Source organism: Caloenas nicobarica, chromosome 3 (genome assembly GCF_036013445.1).
Source record: "Caloenas nicobarica isolate bCalNic1 chromosome 3, bCalNic1.hap1, whole genome shotgun sequence".
Classification (NCBI taxonomy): Eukaryota; Metazoa; Chordata; class Aves; order Columbiformes; family Columbidae; genus Caloenas; species Caloenas nicobarica.
The window spans coordinates 78226962-78239019 of NC_088247.1; the positions used below are offsets into that span (position 1 = coordinate 78226962).

General features: G+C 38.4%; 1 protein-coding gene across 1 annotated transcript in view; it reads left to right on the forward strand.

Annotated features, from left to right (window-relative positions):
- DISC1 (DISC1 scaffold protein) overlaps window positions 1–12058 on the forward strand; it is a 180821-nt gene that overhangs the window by 137211 nt on the left and 31552 nt on the right. The gene's annotated exons all lie outside the window — the stretch shown is intronic.

Genomic DNA, 12058 nt, shown 5'->3' on the forward strand with positions numbered 1-12058 from the left:
GGTTAAAAAATCGCCCATCTGTTCCTATGCAAAACTTAACTCTGAGCAGAGCCAAGGGATCCCTTACCAGAATTCTGGGCATCTTTAACATGTAATGACTCTTTATATAACAGTTTTGAAAGAATGCCACTTTGGGGGATTGTGGAAAGCAAATAGAAACCAAGACAACAATGGAGATATTTTAAGAACTGAATGAAGAATATACTTATTTTTATGCCCTTTTTTTTCAGGAAAAAAAAAAGCTAGCACTTATAGCCTTCCTTTGTGTGAAGATCACCCCTCAAAATTTAGGCTGCTCCTTGAAACTTGGTTAGCAAATGTTGCAGTGCTGTTGTAATGGAATCTTCTATGATAGTGGACTTTGCCTTGGACAAGTATAATTTATATGGAAAAAAGCTTTCATAGGCAGTAATTGGAGTTTGTGTCTTAATAAAATGCAACCCACCAAATTAGCATCACTTCCATTTCTATCACGAAGCAGGTATAATTAATAAACTTGTTGCCCTCATTATTTTTTGTTGTATTGGTAAAGAGAGGGTTCTAGATCTTTTAGCTTCGCTCATACTTTTGAATATAGATGTATTTATTTTGCATAACTTTTAGTTTAGAAGTAGTTCAGAGCTGAATGAAAAGTGGCGCAAACAGATCTCGAAAGAATAAGCTGTGTTTCTGTGTCCTGTCCAATCCCTCTCCTAATAACATACTTCAATCTGTGAGTGTAAGACAAGTCTTAAGAACTTTCTCTGGGTTGTCTTTTTGAAAACCATACTCTTTGTTAAAAAAATAAAATAGAAGTTATAACAACATGTATTGGTGCTTCTGGGCTATAGGGATTTAACTGACATATCAGGCTTCCAGAAACAAGTAAATTTCTCTTTAGGTATTAAATACTTGGAGAATCTGATTAGACATTTTTCGTCCTTCTGAGAATTTATCAGATAGAATTTGCAGTTGTGGTTTGATTTACTTTATGTATAATTTTTGGGTTGTCTACCTGAACTTTTCTGCATAATTGTTTTTCATTGCACCACATTTTTATGTGTCTTGGTAAGTGGTGTTAATGAACTTGCAGCATGCTTTTTTCCCTCTTCCTTCCATTTGTGGGAGAAATTTCCATGCTGAACTGCTGGTATTCATCATGCTTCTTTGGGGAGTGCCATTTCAGAGGAGTAATTAAAAGTTAAACCTTCTTTTTGGCACTGCTTTATATTTTGGAAGCATTTTTTTAATGAACAAGTAGCCGACAGTTTCAAACTTCCCTTAGCAGACTGAAGAGTTGTCGAATATTGTAATATAATTTGTTGCTTTTGTATGCAAGGGTTGCCTTTCTCAATACCGTGCAGACGTGTACCTGTTTTGGTGTAGATTCTCTATTGCAACCAGGCTACAGGCTTCAAAGTTTTGCTGTTGAGACAAGGGTTCTTCCCAGCCTTTGCTGAGGACACAAATATATGAAGTCCAAGTACATCGTTGTAGCTGTACCGGTGCTTCTAACTTGTACTTCAGAGCTTGCTATCAGCTTCTATGTCTCTAACAGACTGTGGCAGTGCTCCCAAGCTTCTAAAATTTCCCTTCCAGCCCTTAAGAATTAAGAACAACAACAACAACAAAAACCCCCCCACCACCAAAACTCCCTAAAACTCACTAAATAAACCCAACAAAGAACTCCACAAATAACCCACCACAGTGCTGGCCAAGCCTCCAGATGGTGAAGATTCAGTCCTGAACCAGTGACAGTTTTCCAATATGTACAAATGCTATTATTCTAAAAATAGCTTATCCCAAGTAATTAAGGGCTAAGAATTTCTTTTAATATTGTGGGAAGAGAAAACCTCTAATGTTTTTACCAGAAATAAGTCTCTAAGATACTACATATTTATGATCTTTTTATATTTATGCTAATAAAGTGGTTATAGATACTTGGGTTTTTTAAAGGTTCTTTGGACTTTAATCAATTAACTATACCTGCTTTACAGCTTGAGTAATTAAAAAAAGTAAGCAGGAGCACAGGAGGCCTGCCCTTGCCTTAGACAAGTAACTTGAGAGACTCTCTTTTCTTTTTGGATCTTCATATGGATGCTCAGATTACTCCTTTATATATATCGTAACCCAAAGAAAGACTCTCTAAGGAAAGCTTAAAGAAAAAGCTTTAAGTTTACATTGTAGACAGAGGCAGAATTTGCATCTGGCACATAAGTGCTTTTTTTTGAATGCCCTTGACACCAGTAGAGGATCAGGTCTGTACAGTGTGAATTCAAATAAGATTCTAAAGTTTTTCTACAGATGAAACATATCATTTTGCTAGGTAATGTTTCAAATGGAAACATCCTGGATTGAAAACCCTTTGATTTAAGATATAGCTTCAAAATAATGTAGAACTGTTGGAAATATAATTTTTGATCACTTTTCTAATAGGAGAGAATTAATGAAGAAAACTCAGACCAAAACAGCTTTAATGAAGATTAAAGTTAAAAAAGTATCAATTTTATAAATTAAAATATTTTCTCCCCCTTCCTTTTATTTTTTGTTTATCTTAAGTTTGGAATATATTCCTCTCGTGATTTTTTTTTTCTTTTTTTTAAAAAAAAAACAACAAAACAACTGCAGTAATTTTGACTGGAGCCTACAAAATGCTTCTGTTCTCAAGTAGCTTAATAGAATGTGATTCTCTTGGTTTAAGAACAGTACTCTTTTTAATAGCCTGGCACCTACAGAAAAAAGGGGAAAATATGCATTGACAAAAGAAGGAAATATGTTCAGTTTCTAATAATTTCACCCCAAAGTAGGCTAACCACCCATTAAGTTTACAGATTAATCAACATTGTTTTATCCTTTTAAAATATAGCTTATATTCTCAGTAGTGGATTGACAGCTGTTGAGGACAGTATCCTTCAAGAAATGAATAAATAGCATTTTTAATAATCCTGCAGGCTGTCTCTTTTCCAGTCACTAATACGCATCAAGCCACTCCTAGAATTTGTACATTAATTCACTGGCTGCTCTTTTGAGGGTGTAAATACCATTGCCATCGCTTCCATGGTAGACCTTGCAAATCACTTGCCATTTGTTAGTAAACAGATGTGCAGAGGGGCCAGAGTTAGGATAATGAAACTGTGTTCTGTGAACACATCTGTGTCTATGAATATCTGAAGTGCAAGAAGTTTTGTTTAGATAACTTCAGCTCATCACTTGAGCCATTTAGGAGGGATTGTATGGGAGAAGTTTACTATAGTTGTCTGATCTAGCTCAGTAAAAGTCAGCTGAGCATCCTCTGGTTGGACCCTTGTTCTTTCACAGAAAGTGCATTTCTTCATCTCGCTGCTTTTGACTCCAAGTGAAGGCTCTGTTGGGGCTTTATGCCATTACCATGACTAAAGTGGGTTTCAACGATCCAACTCTTTCAAGAACCACTGAGTTCTGCTCCTAAATCAATACTTAAATAAAATTGACCACATTTTACACAATGTGTGGGATACCAATAAACACCTTTGAAATCAATGGAGATGGAGAGCGAGTACCAAGTTACATCTGTTTAGGTCCTTAGATGTGGGAATCCAAGTCTAGACTTGGGGTTTGTAAATATGCACTTGTTTTTGAAGACATGAAAAAATCACCTGCCTTTTATATGGGTAAAAAAGCTTTCATATGAATTTCTGCATGAAAAGTCATCATCTTCCGAGTTATCTTCTAGCTCTTACATATCTCAATGAAGGTCATGTGATGTGAGCAATTGTGTGTCTGACACATTTTACGTGTGCCCTGTATCTCATCAAATCTCTGTCCTGGCTTCAGTCTATTTCCCTTCCGTTGCAGAGAGGTTTGGGAGAATGCGTGGGCATAGAAAGATTGATCTGTGTGAGAACTGTATTTGATAGCTGGAGAAATGAAAACAAATGTGTGGAACAAGGTAAAATTAAAAAAAAAATCTTTCAGACCATTGCCCTTGCAGAAACTAGTAAATGTTCCATAGTAAATACAGTTATCTTATAAAGTGTTGCGCAAAACCAGGAATTTGGTTCCATTGCTGGAATATGCAGCAAAAAGTTTTGGTTCTTTCAGCTCAATCTTACATTTGGAGACACTGCTATTCTATTCTTGCAGTAGTAGAGGGAAATAAGCCATTTTATTTAAAAAATGATCTTTTAAACATACTTTTCTTTCTGTACTTTTTCTTTTTTTAGGTTTCTTTATACTGAAGAAAACTAAGATTAAATTAATGGTGCAAATCAGCTTCATGAGATTTAGGGTGAAATAACAATGCTTTTATATTTTGTTATCAAGTGTCCATCTGGTAGATATCCATAGCAACATATTTGGAATACATTGCCCTTGTGAAACTTATTAGAAACTGATCATCTGTGAAAGTTTGCACTCTTAAGCAGATGGAGTAAATGTGGTGGAATTGTTAGAAGAGAGTGTCATCTGAAGATTTCTTTCTTGTGTGCTGTGAATGATTTGACATTTGCCCTAAGAACTGGGGTTTTTGGCATACCAAATATTTCCTGAGTGGCACTGCATGTTAACATGGAAGTGATGCCTGAACCGTAGCTGGAGCAATTAATGATAGATACGATATACAGTGAAGAAGCATCTTGCAAGTGAAAATACATCTTGAGAGGAAAGGAGGTAGAGACCAAATAAAATGTCAAGAGAAACCAAAAATCTTGAGACCATCATTCATCCTTCTGCACACACGCAGAATGTAAGATCCAAACCTGTCATGGAGAATTGAACCCTGAGGCAGCAGAAGCCACGGAAGGAGCTGTCTTCATCACTAATTAAACAATTAGACATTTAAACATTTCTTGAGACTGTAATGATTTTCTGCAGTGAGAGGATGTCCCTCTTTTTAGCCTCCTGCACCCACCCAGAGCCCTGTTTGAAGTCTGACACTGTGCTGTTGAAGAGCAGCCTGTGGTATCCAAACCTACAAGTACAACCTTGCAAATACCTAACATTTTAATGACAAAGCCCCTCTGTGGTCATCTACAGACTCTTACCCTCTGTAAGGGTAAAACTTCATCTTGGGCAGAGTGTCCTTGATGTCATTGTGTAGAAAGCCTGATGTCTGCTAGAGGAGAAGTGCTGTGCTCAGGATGCTGAGCAAGGCTTTCCAAAAGCTTTCTCCTCTGGTACACGCAGCAGCGCAGGCGTGCTTGGGAGTGCCAGGTGGCCTGCGGTAACTTTGTGTAACCTGTGAACCTCCTCAGTTTCACTGAGGGCAATTTCAGCTGCTGGTGGTATGTTAGGAGTGCACAGATAGGACTGAAATGCCATTTTTCCCTACCTCCCTCCAAGACTATGTGTTTTCTACTACAGTTCCAAGAGACCACACAGCCCCGTCCCTTGCTGAGTAATAATCTGATCTCATTTTGCTTACCAACAGTTCTGCTGCGAGAGTGTTAAATGCAGGTTAGACAAAATACTAGATCCTTCTAGTGACTCATTTAGTCCCTTTCTTCTTCCCAGCTGGTCTAAGTCATACACAGCTGTGAGAACATTAGCTCTGAAATTGTGAGCAGCAGACACTTTATATGCGGTGATGCATTCCTTTATATCTCATGGCCCACATGGTGATGGCTTCTAAATCCCTTATCATAACTGCCTCAGGCTGGAAACAATTTTTTTGTACCAGCTGATGTAAAGATGACATTTCTTGAGCTGAGGGAATTTAATGTGATTGTGCTGTTCTCCAGGCCTCAAAAGATTATGCTGTGACTTCCATTCATCACAAAACTGGGGCTTTTTAGTTGCTTTTTCTAATTCCCAGATAGGAATCATGAAATTATTTTTGAGGAAATAATATTGTTCAAGAATAACTGGTGATGATTACACAAAGGTGTTTTATTGAGCTATTTTCTGTGCTATTCTGTAAGAATGGAGAAATGAATAAATATGCCTGCCAGTGAGATGTAATTATTGCAATGACTATGCTTTGCCATTGTTGAATGATATAGCACCTGGTAACTCTGCAAATGCATGCAAAACCTTTCTTCTTTAATTGACTCTCTTTCACTGTTTGTCTTGGTTCATTTTCTGTTCAACAGTGTTTGTTTTCATGTTAATGGTGGCTTTTATTCAAGTCATGGACGCACGGTCCAGGAAATGCAGTGGAGTCTTACCCTGATGTAAGGTGGGCTCATCTGCATGGCTCCTTGCTCTCTGAAGTGTGAAAGGGATATTGTGTGTTTAGGACAACTTGTATTTACTGAAGAAGCAGAAGTCAAGCCCAAGGTGTGTTTTACCTGATCTTGTACATCTGTGATTTTTTTTTTTTTTCCCAAGCGTTTCAATCAAATGTTACTTGACTAGTTCAGAACAATTGTGGCTGCAACATGGTTGCTCAGGCTACTAGTATGTATATGCATGCATTCTGCATTTGAAATTTGTGGTTTTCTCAGGCATACGCTGTTTTTAATGCATTTGAATGTGTAGTCTTCACAGAGCTCCATTCGTTCAGACAAGACCTCCAATGTCCTGAGAGTTCCAGGCCATAGGACAAGTCAGGATTAATTGCCACCACATCACATTCCAGTTTACCTGAAAATGAACTGTCTTAAAACAGTTTTTCTCTTCCCTATTATTTGTCCTGTTAGTTTACATAACATGTGTCTCAGGTCTCCTTTATTAGCATGCCAAGTTTCAGAAATGTTTTTGGGAGCAGAGCTAGATATGAATGCTCTCAATAACACAGCACACTGAAGGATAAAGCTGGTCTAAGATGGTCTTAGAGTGCACCAAAAGGGCTGAATGTCCTTGTGGATGCATAAACCCCTTTCTCATGTGGTTATGACTTCTGTTCCTGTTTGTACGGGATATATTTTTTTTTAACATAATATTGGTTTAATAGGGATAGTTTCCCCAAATGTGCTGTTTGCCTGTGACTTCAAGCTGTTGCTTATGAGTGATCCTTATCTCCCTGAAAAAGCACCCTTGGATATCAATGTGATCACTTGGGTTGCCTGCCCTTGCAACAAAGGGCTGCAGTACTAGGCCCTGGGTGACTATCTTAGATATTGAAAAGTGGGAACATGGTTAGAAGTTGATGCCACTGAAAGTGAATGTGGTAAATAACTTGCAAATTCACAAAACTGGAAGGAATTTTTGCACACTTCTGTGACATGTGAAGGCATTCTGCCACAACTGTGGTTTGCTGTTCTTTAAAGTACAATGGTCTCTTTTGAACATTTTGTATAGTTTTACCATGCCGAAGGGTTCCCAGACAGCTTTCAACCACCACCGCCAACAAAAAACTTGTCTGGGTTCTGTAACGTTCAAAAAGCATTACAGTGTCACCAAACCCACATGGGGATGATCAAAGACTTCACTTCAGAGAATCAGTTCTCCTTGTTGTGAACAATGTATTTGCTTTGTTGCAGTCAACCTTATTCTTCAGTCTACATGAGAGATGCTGTCAGGAAGACAGGAGTATTGTCTCTTCAAGGCTCGTGTTTTCCTGATATTCTTTTCCAGCCTGAAAACAGCAACTTATGTCATAGCACTTACTGTGCTGTGGAAAGGTTATGATATCATGCATTGAAGGATTATCACTTCAGCTGTGTAACTGGTAACAAGAAAATAAAAATAGCATTTTAAATAGATTTCTGTAGGGGAGGGAAAAAATGGCAAAACCAGCATGTATATGCGGAGTTGCGCCCACTCAATACTCAGAAAATAGTATAAAGCTTTTTTTACTATTCCACTGATCTTTTGTTTCAGTACTATTTTAGTGAGGGAAAGTTCACTTGCTAAAAATATTCATTAATAAAAGGAGCTGTGAATAATAAAAAGCCAAGTGCTAAGTGTGCTAGTTAATAAGTTACAGGTGATTTTTTTTTTTTTGGTTGCTGTATTGGCCCACCCTTCTTTGGGAGATCCATCTTCTTTTTTTAATAGTTTTGGAAATTTAATTTTCACAATGGTAAATCCAATAAAAAAATGAGAAAAACTTAACTATCCTTTTTACTCTATTTTTTCCTCTGCTTTTAATGTTTGTGTGCTTTCTTGTTTGCTGTTCTTTAATTGTCCTGTCTTGAAGTTAGTATTCTTAGAGAAGGGGCTTTCTGATTCTCCTCCTGGTCTTATCCTTTTTTGTGGCTTCTCTGCTTTCCCTCCACTTATCTTATTTCCACTCTGTAAATTTTATTCTTCCCTTTTTTCTTTTGTTTCCAACTTTATTCCATAGCACACCTATTTTTGTGTGTCTCCTCTTTGTTTATCATGGGGGTGGTCAGATAGTAAGAATATAAAAAAGCACTTAATTCATAGAAAACCTTTCTCACCTTTAAAACACAGCAGATTATTTTTCAAGATATCTTAGACTGCAAGACCACAATGCAGGTTGTCATTAAACTTTCTTATTGTCTCCACAATCACTTGCAATATATTTGAAAATATCTGCAATGTCCTGATAGAGTACAGTATCTTAGAAGCTCTCAGTAAATTTAAATAATCTCACAATAAATTTGATGGTATTTCTTCATGGAAATGAATTAACCTAGATTAACTGGGTCTGGAGGAAAGGGGAGAATCTTTGCTGTTCTTATTGTTTCTGGATGTGGAAAATGTAGCTAATGCCCACAGGGGCTGGTAACTGCAATCATCCCTCTAGAAGTGCAGCAGATTTGAGTTTGTAATCAAGTCTCTGCAGCATAATACACCTTTCATCTTCAGGGTGATTTGGTGCCATGTGCCTTCGATAGACAACTCATGGCTCATGAGAGGATGCAACTCTGGGTTCCCAACCTGTAACTTGTGTTTTTCAGCACTGACAGAACCAGTATTTTTAACCATTTATAGATGAAATGCACATTGCACAAGCAGTAAAAATGGAGGAGGGTAAAGAATGCAATCTGCTTGTTCCACCAAGTGAGAAAATATAAAAGCAAACCAAAAAACAAAACAAGCAAAGCCAAAACCAAACCAACAAACAAACAAAGCCCCCAACAACAAACAAACACACACCACAAAACACCAAACATCTTTTCTAGCAGTTGCAAGGATCCTCTGAGTCTGCACAGTTAAAATCAGTGCATGCTGCAAGGGGTGGAGGACTTTGTTTCAATTCCTAAGGAACCAGCTGCTTGCTGAAGGTGTGGAGGAAGATTTTTGAAGAAAGGGAAGGATATAATGGGGAGGCTTTTCAGTCCAATAGTTCCCTGGGGGCAGGGAACGTAACACAAAATTTACTTTTTCATTTTAAGTGCTAGTGGACAGTTAGTATTGCACCAGTGTATATTTGGTATATATTGTGCCCTGAACATTTTGTAGTGACTAGCTTCTATATGAGGCATAACGAAGTGAAGAAGGGCACAAGAATTCCAAGCTTAGCAATTGTTGTTGTCTTGTCTTTTTTTTTTTTTTTTTGGCTTTTTGCTTGGGTCACAAATATTGATTTCTTTTTTTTCCTCTTTAATTGGGAGGTGGGGAGACTGTAGCACATGACTGTACTGTTTTATGAGAAGTAGGGGAAAGTTCTGTTCTTTTTAAATCTAATCTCAGCATTGAACTAGATCTTTGTAGGAAAAAAAAAAGGAGGTCAGATTTGGGGACAGTCTCTTAAAGCTTCAGAAAAAGCAAAGCACATGGTTACACAATCTTTAGTATTTTTCCATATTAATTCAGGTTTCATGCAGGCTAAGGCTTTTTTGAAGTTACTGAATTAACTTCAGTAGTTAGAGTCCAGCATTGGCAAAGACAAAGTGACAGGGAATTTTGTGGCTTATTCATGGAAAAGCTTGCTCACCTCCCCCCCCTTCCCTCCAGGCTCTTTGTCTTCCATTGATTTGATAGTTGGCGTAGCAAAAATCGTCAGAGGGCAAGGCTGGGTCTCTCCTTCCAACACCAGAAAATGTTGCCCTTGCAATAGAAAATGTGCTGAAAGTTCACATCCTCTCTAGCTTCTTAGTAATCATGTATATTGTTAGGATCTTCTCTTATTCTGTATTCCTTATTCTTATGCTGCATTGTTCTGGTGCTGCTCAGTCATGCCTGCAAAGCTCGAGTTCAACGCTTTGCCGAAACTCATTAACGTCATGGTAGTCCTATCTGCTGCGAACTCTTGCCTCATCAAGAATAAGTAATTCTACATCACTTTGCTGCCTTGGTGTGCTAAGATTTCCCTGTTTTGGAACAGAAGTAATGTTTTCCTAAGTGTTTTTTTAAATCACTTGTGCTCTTCCCTATTTTCATCTCTTTCTATTTGATTGAATTACAGGAATTTTATTATGAGTTTGAAATTCATATTCATTAACTTTTTTGTTTAATCAGTGATACTTGTGAATGTGTAGAGCAGGGGTGCCAAACTCATTTTCACCGTGGGTCACATCCGCCTCACCGTTGCTTTCAAAGGGCCAAATGTAATTTTAGGACTGTATGAATGTAGGAGTAGTTACATTTATACAGTCTTAAAATTACATTTGGCCCTTTGAAGACAACCGCAAGGCGGATGTGGCCCCCACTGAAAATGAGTTTGACACCCCTGGTGCAGAGGATCCCATTTTGTGAATGGTGAGTGTCTAATATGACTGACATCAGTCCCACTGGCTTCCTCTTCCCTGAGAATAGGCTGTGTGACTTCTTCACCTGGAGGGCTATACAAATTTTTTTGTAGGTATCTATGCTTAGGTATGTTTTCTTTAATGAAGGGAAGGTTGATACGATGAGCTTTGGTGATTTGCTTTTAATAGTTTTCCATTTCCTATGCAAAAATGCTTTGGCTGTGAGACATTTCTATCTCACAGCTCCATTGTGCTTCAGAAAGATTGTTCAGCCACAGACCTCATCCTGGGATTTTCAGAGGATGTCTGAAGATAAGGTCCAAGACCATCAACATGAGGATGCATTTGCAGTGTGCTATAGCTGCTGCTGAGTTACCTTTGGATGCTCTGTCAAGCTAAAGGACAGTGGTTTCATCATCCCATCCAGATAATGGAGAAAATGTGTAACAGGAGGTGCTAGCATTATTTGCAGATACTAGGGACTGAGTTTGAAAAATTATTAAAAAGGCATCTGCTTAAGCAGAAGACTGTTTTCCAGTAATTTCATGGGACTTCTCCAAGTCTTTCATTTTTACGGAGAAAAAGGTGAGTGCATCATGGCTGTAAACTCTTCAAAGTGCTTCTCTTTGCCCATCAGCACCACCTGTGCTTTGCCCATCTCTGCCCTGGTGTTGTATTTTCTGTGAGTTGAATTCGTGCAAACCTCAGCCTGTCTTAGTTGTGGAGATATGATGGTGTCAGGGGATGGAGGGATGCACGGAGCCATTTGTTACATCTGTGTCTGTGGCATTAAGCTTTTGCTGTCTTACCAGGTCCCCTTGATGGCTGCATGTAGGTGAATATAGGTAGTGAGAAAGACATGATCCCTTCTGAACTTGGCAAGAAAATTATTCAGAGGTCTATATGTGTTTTCCTACTGCTACTGGTTTTGATTGTGTCCCTGAAGACAAGACTTGAGACCAGTTTGTGCATTTTTCAGAAGCTTTGTCATCTCTCTTGTGCAGGATTGGCATCAATAGTAGTGATGGGTGCAGAACAATCAAGGAAGATGAGGATGGGTGTCTGGTGTCATCTGCCTGCTCTCCAGCAGTGCTGCTAAATCCTCCTGTCCTCTATTTGGACAATACTTTGCACAGAGTCCTGACGAGCATCATGATAATGAAAGAAGTAGAAAATTAAAGTTAAAATAAATAAAATGAAACAAACAAACCAACCAACCAAACAAAAAAAACCAAGTAGAAAATAAAGTATCACCACCTGCATAGTGTGAGTATGAAGATGTAGCAGAGCTCTATCTTGCATGCAACTGGGACAATCTTTCCCACTCACATGTGGAAGCATTCATTACTTGATGTACTTACTGCTGGGAACATACTCTGCCAGTTTGGGAAGACACACAGGCCTTGGCAATTTAAAGTGTGCTGTCAGCAGCATTGCAGAGTTTGTTGTAGCTGACAGAGTCCAACCAGGGAGGATCTGTAGACCTTGCCCTTTTTGTCATGCTCTGTTTGAGCCAGAACAGGATTTGGCTTCTGATCTTTTGACTCTGCAGCTACAAC